The sequence below is a fragment of the Asparagus officinalis genome, chromosome 5 (genome assembly GCF_001876935.1).
Source record: "Asparagus officinalis chromosome 5, Aspof.V1, whole genome shotgun sequence".
NCBI classification, from domain to species: Eukaryota; Viridiplantae; Streptophyta; class Magnoliopsida; order Asparagales; family Asparagaceae; genus Asparagus; species Asparagus officinalis.
Window position 1 is genome coordinate 37,414,178 of NC_033798.1, and position 10,958 is coordinate 37,425,135.

Sequence of the window (10,958 nt, forward strand, 5' to 3'; positions counted from 1 at the left end):
TTTCTTCATCGACGCTCCCTCCATGCCACCGCCAAACATCACCGCTCTCTTCTTGAAAAGGCCTTGGTGATGATACGATGCCGAAGACGGTACCTACAATATGTGCTTTTGAACGATCAACCGGTCTTATCAGTACAGTAGCTTTAGAGGCCTTCGATGGCGCTCAGTCGATACATTTGGCTCGAACACAGCGTTTATATTACGAGGACCCAAGACGAAAATCCTGTTGAGGCGCTATTAAGGGTTAGACTGCCCATCTCTGAGTCTTGAACGATGCAGGTGAGTCTCCCTAACAGCGAGGCTTTCAAGACTAAGCGGGATTCGCGATCTGAACAAGCTCAGTAGCACTGAGCTTGTTGACGTTGCATACGAGCGTCTACAATCGCCAGCGGTCAAAATTTTAATTTCTTGCACTATTCACCTTGAGGCTAGAACCCTCTTGGGTTTAGTTTTTCTTTTGGTTTATTTTTATTTTCTTTGATTCGCCTTTAAGCTAGAACCCTCTAGGGAATCACCTTTTTTCTAAAAAGTGGATTCAATTCTAGATTACTCATATCTTTAATTGAATTCGCCATCTTTACTTTCTTGAATTTTCTTTTTATTTTTGATTTTCCTTTTTGATTCTTGATTTTATTCATCTTTCTTTTTCTCCTTGTGAAAATCATTCATTCTTTGTCACATCTACTCTCACTTACATTTTGTGCCGATTTACACACTATCACTTTCACTCTTATTATCTCTCCACAATCACACTTATTCTTCACTCCTATTTGTCACGCACACAACATAAGAACCGATTTATATTTTCTCCTACAAAACACCTTCCTCATGGGATCGATAACTTTTTATACTATAACTTGACACGGATAATTTTTTATACTATAACTTGACACGGTTGTGCACTTGCAATAATTTTTGGTGCATGTTTATGCCGCATCAATACATCTCTCCCTCGTCCAAATCTGGCCATCCCTGCGCCGAATCTGTCCAAGTCGGCCATGGCTGCAGCCGCCTCCAGATCTGCCATGGCTCCGCCCTTGGCTCTAAGCTCATCGCCGACTACACCAAGTCCATCAAGCAAATCCCCTACAACATCCTCGTCCTCGAGATCTCCGATCCCATTACTTTCCTCGGTCTTCTCGACTCTTCTTGAAAAAGCCGGGTGCAAGACTTTTGCTGGTCTCGTCGAGAGCTCGGGAGTTCTAAAGATGTTCGAGGCTGTTGAGGATAAGGGACTGACACTGTTTGTGCCTAACGACGAGGCTTTCAAGACTAAGGGGATTCCGGATCTGAACAAGCTCAGTAGCACTGAGCTTGTGACGTTGCTACAGTACCACGCGCTACCGAGTTATTCTCCGAAGACGTCGTTGAAGGGAACTGATCGTCCCATCGCCACCAGTGGAGCTGGCAAGTTTGATCTGACTGTGAGTTCTCATGGCGATGATGTGAGCTTGAAGACTGGAATAGGGATGTGACGCCCCTGGGTTCACACAAGGCTGCAGTCCGAGGTAAAACCAGAGATGTCAAACCTACCATGCACCACACCGTGCAATGACATGTTTCACCATCACAATTACTATCTCTCTAGTGGAATCAAAAACAGGTGTAGTACAAAGCAAGTAAAAGATTATACAACAATTGCTTAATGGAGTGATAGGACTCAAATAAACACATCTCATCAATCAAAAATAAGCTGAAGTACACAGTCAAAGTCTGAAATGAATAATAAATATCTGGAGAGCTCAACATGTCTCAAAGTACATAATGTTTAATACAAGAAATAAGGCAAACAGCCTTTATAACTCTAGAACATAAACCTCTCAAGTCTAAAATGTCTCAAGTGGAGTACAAAAATAAATACATCTAAAAAGAGGATAGTAGACACTAGTAAGGGTCGTCCTCAACCTGCGACTCTCCGGGCTCCTGGCTCGTTACCTGAAAGGGGGAGGGACAACGAGCGTCAAAGCGCTAGCGAGCAACATCACAACCAACCCCAAGGGATAGGGCTCGTTGCATAAGAAAATACAGTTAATACACAATAATATAAATCATTTATACTAACCAATGTGGGTATTAGTACTTAGGGAATTACAACACGAGCATAGGTACGTCGAGCGAAATAATCCAAACAAGGAAACCCTCATGTATATACCTGGTATCTCAAATTGTAGATCCCTAAGTACAAAACCCGAAGCTAGTTACAAGAAAAAAAATAAGGAAAAGGAAAACATGCCCATCTCTACCAATAACATGTAAGTGAAACAAGGCTACAATAGGTGCCATGATCAACCTAGGTAGCTATCATGTCCCGGCCAAATACAATGTGTCGTATATCCAACTTTATTGAATAACGTGCTCAAGGTTTAGCAAAAGTCTAATACATGACTAAAATGGATTATAGTCCAACACGAGGACTTCTATGGATCATAGTCCAACACGAGGACTGCGTACCAATATAGTCCAACACGAGGACTTCTATGGATCATAGTCCAACACGAGGACTGCGTACCAAAGTCTATATATATATATACACAGCAGGTGATTTAACAGAAACACAAATAAGACAAGAAAGACTTCGATGAGTCGGCTCGTGCTCAGTTATGAGTCAACTCATGTCTCATGGGTCGACTCATGATCTGTTACTAGTCGACTCAGCAGAAAACATATGATAACAGGAAATGACTTCGTGAGTCGACTCATGGTTAGTTATGAGCGACTCATGGCTTATGGGTCGATTCATATACTGACGAGTCGACCCAGCAGAAACAATATGCAACACAACAAGACTTCGTGAGTCGACTCATGACAGTCATGAGTCGACTCAACCTGATGAGTCGACTCGTGATGAGTCGTGAGTCGACCTACGGGCTAAAATCTGCATATAATACAAGTTAAATTCACCAACACGATTCTTCCCTATACTGATCTACGCCTCCTTAACTATCAATTCTAAACTATGAGGCAGTGAAAGAATTCATACATAGCATCAGAAATGATTACTTGCATGTTAAACCTAACATTTAACCCCTAAACATGAAAAAGAGCATTTAATCAAAATAAAACTCATATTTTCATTTCTTTAAATAAATTCCCAGATCTGGGTTTTCATCAAAAACTTGTTGGTGGGAGTTTAAAAATCTAAAACATACGATCTTTAGCATTTACACTAATAAGAACATCGTTTTATATTTGAAATTATGTCTTAGGCTCAATAAAACTCATGAAAAACGTTTATAAATTCATAAAAGCATGGGAGAGAGATTGGACGAGATGTTACTCGCCTCAGATGTGATGAAGAACGATTCCCTTCGCTAAAATACAAAAGAAATTTGCTAAAAAAAATCCTTTGAAACGTCCCAAAATCACCAAGAACACCTAGGGTTTGAGAGAGGAGAGAGGGGGACTAGGGTTTCTGGGGAGAACTGATGAAAATGAAGTGTTTTTGGGTAGAGGAGCATATATATAAAAAGTTAAAACCCGACCCGAAACCCAAACAAACCCGACCCAGAAAAACCAGAAAACCCTCGATGAGTCGACTCATGTTCAGTCGTGAGTCGACTCATGACTCATGGGTCGACTCATAAGATTATGAGTCGACTCAGCAGAGGCTTATGACAAAGGGAGATGATATCATGAGTCGACTCATGACAGTTATGGTTCGACTCATGAGCTAAAAACTGAGTTCTTCGACTCTGATGCTTATGATTTGCAAATTTGCAAACTCAACCTCATAACTAATGTATATATACATTCTCATAAGCTCAAAAATGCTAGATTTCATGCACAACCATGCCATGAAGATATTTTTCACATATTGAATATTGCGTTTCACTAATATCCACATGTATGAATTATCAAAATCAACGGGGTCTTACAGGGGAGTTCTCGCATTACGAAGACGGTTCTTGATGATACTCCGGTCTGTATTCTAACTGTGGATAGTATCTTGCTGCCGTCATAGTTGTTCGGTGGGGCTAGTTTACAAGTAAGTCCCTCATTGACTTCTCTTTTCAATTTCAAGTCATTTTCAACTTATCATGAACATGAATTGTCACTGGTTAATCTATTGTTTGGAACATATTCAAGTTTTGCATATAGTTTCCTGCTAGACTATTGAAAGTATGATGAAGTTACAACCGAACAAACCGCACCAAACCGATGTGCAACGGTTCTGTTCGGTTTTGAATTGTGGGCAGTTCGGTTCGGTTGTTCAAATTTTGATAAAAACCGAACCGAACCGAACCGTGTTCCAGTAGCAGGTTCTGATTAAAACATTGATGTCTTCATATAGTCTTCTAAAAACCATAACCTTATGCATCTGTTGATCATGAAATATTCTGCGGTTTCTTTCTTGCCAAATATGCCAAACTGTTGCACTCAAAACCAATCTAGCCAAAATATAAGTTCTATCTTTCACTTTGAATTTGTTTTGTGTTTCTATTGCTTCAGTTCTCAGGTCATGAATTGCCATGGCATCGATATGCAGCTTCAGTTTACAGAGTTTCCATATATAGGCAGAAAAAGGGCATTGGAAAAATAGATGATCTCTGGATTCCTTCATACCAGTACAGAGAACACAATCTTCTGTCGAGGTGATCCCAAATCTGAAAAGTCTGTCTCTAGTAGCTAGTCTATTAAGTAAGCTTTTAAACAAGCAGCAGGCCATCTTAGGAACAGAGCAAGGAAACCACACCACATTAAAAAGCTCAAATTTTGGGTATAAAGTCCTATCCTGATTCCAGGCAGAAGCAAAAGAAAAATTACCTTTAGGATTAGGTAGCCAAGACCAATGATCCTCCTGTCCAGAGATTTGGATATTAGATATAGATTGCTTCAGAGGGATGAGACCTGGTAGTGAAAATTGCCATTGAGAATTGTGAATGATATGAGAAACAGTCCAGTTTTCTGTGCCTGAGATATGTGGAGCAAAATTATGAAGGATGTCTATAATTCTCCCTTCTTGGATCCAAGGATCAAACCATAGTGAAGTAGTCTCACCATTACCAATTGCTTTTCTAATACAACTCAATGCTGTAGATTTAAGCCTTGTTAAGTGCTTCCAAGTTCCAGAATCCAGAATATTTACAGGGGCATCCCATAAGCTTTTTCCTTTGATGTATCTGGCAGTCATCCAGTTAGTCCATAGTGTAGAGTTATTAAGAAGTCTCCATATCATTTTTAAAGCAGCAGCACAACAGAGATCCTCCAACTTCCTTAGAAACACAGGAGGACTAAACAGCAAATGCCATGTCCAATACGAAGACTGGTGAAATGAAGTCCAACACGAGGACTAAGTAAAGTGGATGTCCAACACGAGGCACTAAATGCAAAAGAATGCTCCAACACCAGAGCGACATCAGTAATGCATGTCAACACGAGGACTGGGTAAGACGAATGTCCAACACGAGGACTAAATGTAATGAAAATATAACCACTACAATTTAATACCCGGATAAACAACGGCAACTTCTCATATTCAAGAATGATAAACAGTACCCTCGAACATATGAACACAGCTCTATATATATATATATATTATATATATATATATATATATATATATATATATATATATATATATATATATACACAGCCAGGCTGATTTAACAGAAACACAAATAAGACAAGAAAGACTTCGATGAGTCGCGCTCTGTGCGCCTCAGCTTATGCAGTCAACTCATGTCTCATGGGTCGACTCATGATTTGTTACTAGTCGACTCAGCCAGAAAAACATATGATAACAGGAAATGACTTCGTGAGTCGCACTCATGCGTTAGTTTATGAGTCGACTCATGACTTATGGGTCGATTCGTATACTGACGATGTCGACTCAGCAGAAGTAAAAAGCCAACACAACTAGACTTCGTGAGTCGACTCATGACATGTCATGGGTCGACTCAACCTGATGAGTCGATCGTGATGATCGTGAGTCGACTTACGGGCTGAAATCTGCCATATATCACAACTGCAACTCGTCCATCTCCGATCCATACTTCCACTATACTGATCTACGCCTCCTTAACTATCAATTCTAAACTATGAGGCAGTGAAAGCAATTCATACATAGCATCAGAAATGATTACTTGCATGTTAAACCTAACATTTAACCCCTAAACATGAAAAAGCAGCATTTAATCAAAATAAAACTCATATTTTCATTTCTTTAAATAAATTCCCAGATCTGGGTTTTCATCAAAAACTTGGTGGTGGGAGTTTAAAAATCTAAAACATACGATCTTTAGCATTTACACTAATGAAGAACATCGTTTTATATTTGAAATTATGTCTTAGGCTCAATAAAACTCATGAAAAACGTTATATAAATTCATAAAAGCATGGGAGAGAGATTGGACGAGATGTTACTCGCCTCAGAGTTGTGATGAAGAACGATTTCCTTCGCCTAAAATACAAAAGTAAATTTGCCTAAAAAAAATCCTTTGAAACGTCCCAAATCACCAAGAACACCTAGGGTTTGAGAGAGGAGCAGAGGCGACTAGGGTTTCTGCGCGAGAACTGATGAAAATGAAGTGTTTTTGGGTAGAGGAGCATATATATATAAAAAAGCTTAAAACCCGACCCGAACCCAAACAAACCCGACCCAGAAAAACCAGAAAACCCTCGATGAGCTCGACTTCATGTTCAGTCGTGAGTCGACTCATAACTCATGGCGTCGACTCATAAGATTATGAGTCGACTCAGCAGAGGCTTATGACAAAGGGAGATGATATCATGAGTCGACTCATTGACAGTTATGGTTCGACTCATGCGCTAAAAACTGAGTTCTTCGACTCTGATGCTTATGATTTGCAAATTTGCCAAACTCAACCTCATAACTAATGTATATATACATTCTCATAAGCTCAAAAAATGCTAGATTTCATGCACAACCATGCCATGACCATATTTTTCCACATATTGAATATTGCGTTTCACTAATAATCCACATGTATGAATTATCAAATCAACGGGGTCTTACAGGGCGAGTTCTCGCATTACGAAGACGGTTCTTGATGATACTCCGCGTCTGTATTCTAACTGTGGATAGTATCTTGCTGCCGTCATAGTTGTTCGGTGGGGCTAGTTTACAAGTAAGTCCCTCACTTGACTTCTCTTTTCAATTTCAAGTCATTTTTCAACTTATCATGAACATTGAATTGTCACTGGTTAATCTATTGTTTGGAACATATTCAAGTTTTGCATTATAGTTTCCTGCTAGACTATTGAAAGTATGATGAAGTATTACAACGAACAAACCGCCACCAAAACGATGATGCAACGGTCTGTTCGGTTTTTTGAATTGTGGCAGTTCGGTTCGGTTGCTTCAAATTTGATAAAAACCGAACCGAACCGAACCGTGCTCAGCCCTAATGCCATCTCATCCTCCTCCTCCTTCTCAAATTTTTTTGACACGTGTCATGTCATCTAAACCATCCATTTTAATTGTTATAATGACTCAACCTTTATATATATATATATAATATATATATATATATATATATATATATATATATATATATATATATATATATATATTTTTTGAAAAGTAAGTAATTTCATTAATACTAAAAACCAGTACAAGCAGATAAATAATTGGCTAGACAAAACTGGTATCTAACTAAATAAACTGATAGAGAGCGGGAGCAGCGACACCTGGCCGTCACCCTCAACTAAGCCCACCTAGAAAAGATAACCAGCATGACTAAAGCCATTACAATCAAATATGCTACAACCAGTATTACAAAAAACCAGCTCCCAAACATCTGAAATTTTCATTGTTTACTCGCATCAATACCCCAATTTGATAGTATAATATGTTTCCAGACTTTCCAGTAGCAGGGTTCTGCATTAAAACATTGATGTCTTCATATAGTCTTCTAAAAACCATAACCTTATGCATCCTGTGATCATGAATATATTCTGCGGTTTCTTTCTTGCCCAATATGCCAAAACTGTTGCACTCAAAACCAATCTAGCCAAAAATATAAGTTTCTATCTTTCACTTTGAATTTGCTTTTTGTGTTTTCTATTGCTTCAGTTTTCTCAGCGTCATGAATTGCCATGGCATCGATATGCAGCTTCAGTTTACAGAGTTTCCATATATAGGCCCAGAAAAAGGGCATTTGAAAAAATTAAATGATCTCTTGGATTCCTTCATACCAGTACAGAGAACACAATCTTCTGTCGGATGGTGATCCCAAATCTGAAAAGTCCTGTCTCTAGTAGCTAGTCTATTAAGTAAGCTTTTAAACAAGCAGCAGCGCCATTCTTAGCGAACAGAGCAAGGAAACCACACCACATTAAAAAGCCTCAAATTTTGGGTTATAAGTCCTATCCTGATTCCAGGCAGAAGCCAAAAGAAAAATTACCTTTAGGATTAGGTAGCAAGACCAATGATCCTCCTGTCCAGAGATATTGGATTATTAGATATAGATTGCTTCAGAGCGATGAGACCTGGTAGTGAAAATTGCCATTGAGGAATTGTGAATGATTATGAGAAACAGTCCAGTTTTCTGTGCCTGAGATATGTGGAGCAAAATTATGAAGGATGTCTATAATTCTCCCTTCTTGCGATCCAAGGATCAAACCATAGTGAAGTAGTCTCACCATTACCAATTGCTTTTCTAATACACTCAATGCCTGTAGATTTTAAGCCTTGTTATAGTGCTTCAAGTTCCAGAATCCAGAATATTTACAAGCGGCATCCCATAAGCTTTTTCTTTGATGTACTCTGGCAGTCATTCCAGTTAGTCCATAGTGTAGAGTTATTTAGAAGTCTCCATATCATTTTTAAAGCAGCAGCACAACAGAGCATCCTTCCAACTTCCTTAGACCAAAACTCCTTCATGCTTTTGGTCTACATACCTCCTCCAATTTTTCCCATTGAAGTTTCCCTTTCCATAGAAAATTAGCAAATATAGCTTCTAGCACTTTGAATAGTAGATGAGGAAATTTATAAACAGAGCTACCAGTAAGCAGTAGTGCCTGAATAAAACAGATTTAATAAGCTCAAGGCCTCCCTGCCAAAAGATAATTGAGTGAGTCATCCAACCTCAATTGCTATACCTGATTTTATCAATCAGAGGAAAAAAAATTCTTTGCTTTAGCGATGTAGTTGATGGATAAAGGCCAGCCCAAATATTTAACAGGTTAGAGAACCTCTTGAAATCTCCACTAATAGAGCATAATTCATTTTTTTTCTGCCAACCTCTACTGAAAAAAACCTTACTTTTGCTTCTGTTTATATCAGACCAGTGTTTAATTGCCAGCAGAGTCTAACTAATAGATTGTTAATACCTTGAAAAGATCTTTTTATTTGCTCTGCAGCAAGCCCAGCATATCATCAGCAAATAAGAGGTGAGAAACTGAAGCCGTCTTTATTCTTCTTAAAATTTTGAATATTATATATATAATATATATATATAATATATATATATATATATATATATATATATGAGAAAAATAGGTATGCTTGGCTACCCAAGCCACAAATTTTTGTGCTTGAGTAGTGAGTGCTCTCATTCTCATCCACTCATTCAATTGGAGGGACCACATTCAACACATGTGAATGTGGTCCCCCATTTGAATGAGCTGAGAGGATAATATGTCACCTCACTACCAACACAAATTTGCGTTTGGTACCAAGCATCCCATATTCCTCTCTCTCTCTCTCTCTCTCTCTCTCTCTCTCTATATATATATATATATATATATATATATATATATATTATATATATATATATATATATATATATATATATTATATATATCAAAAATCAATTTATAATTAATTACGTGTGTACCATTAGTGTATCTTTTGTAATATCTTTAGTAATTAATTCAAATCACAAATAATATCAAATCCCCATAATCTCATTCAGGCATTTCTTTTCAAAATGAAATAAAACAATTTTTAGTTTTGCATTTTTCACATAAACAAAATAAACACCAAAGTTTTTTAGGGTCTCTGAATTTTTTTTCTGATATTTGAAAAATACATTAGGTATTTAATCTTGCCATGTCCAATATTTATTTTATTATTAATTTGTGTATTATTTTTTCTAATTTTAATTGTTAACAAAATTTCTTTTTTTATATCGTTAGTTTTGATTCCTATAAACTATTCTCCCATATTTTATCTATGACTCAAGGCACTTTTTCTTAGATAAATATTTTTCAAGTATTTATTAAGCAACCCTCGATTATCTAATTCTAATTTAATGTTTAAATATTATTTTTTATATCTAATAGTTGATGTTTTAATTTTTCTCGAAAAAATTACTGCATGCAAAAAATAATCTATAATTTTTTACTTCAACCCATGTCTCTTTTATCACTTGGAGGAAAGTAATTTAAGTATATAATCCACCCCGGTCCAATATAATTTTTATTTTAATTTGTGTAGAATTTTTTATTTTAATTGTTATTGAAAAATTATTTTTTGGGATCTTGAGTTTTAATTTCGAGAAACAATTCTCTAGTGTTTTATCTACAATTTAAGTCACTCTTACTTAAAAAAAGATTATTCAAGTGTTTATTTTACAACCCTTGAATAGTTATTTTAATTTTTATATATTTAATTAGTACTTTTAATATATAATATTTATGGTTTTAATTTTAATTTTATGTAAATACTTTAGGGAAAATAGAATCTCTAATTTTTTTATCTTCAATCCATAGTTCTTATATTGCTTGGAGGAAAATAATTCAGGTATTTAATCTATCTCTTATATTGCTTGGAGGAAAATAATTCAAGTATTTAATCTAGGGAAAAATGTGTCCAGACCCCAAAAGCAGAAACTTACTCTGCTGCAGCCCCTCTTAGTTTTTCCCATGTGATTCAGCCCCTTGAAGTGTGACACTTTGTACTGTAGCCTCTTTTTAGCAATTATTACATGACAGCTAAGTTAAAATCCCTAAAATAACCTTATCACATCTCTTCAATCCCTCAAACTCAGCTC

At 36.9% G+C, this 10,958-nt stretch overlaps 1 pseudogene; it reads left to right on the forward strand.

Moving 5' to 3' along the window:
* The window catches only part of LOC109841721, an 8,129-nt pseudogene extending 3,533 nt beyond the window's left edge, over positions 1–4,596 (forward strand).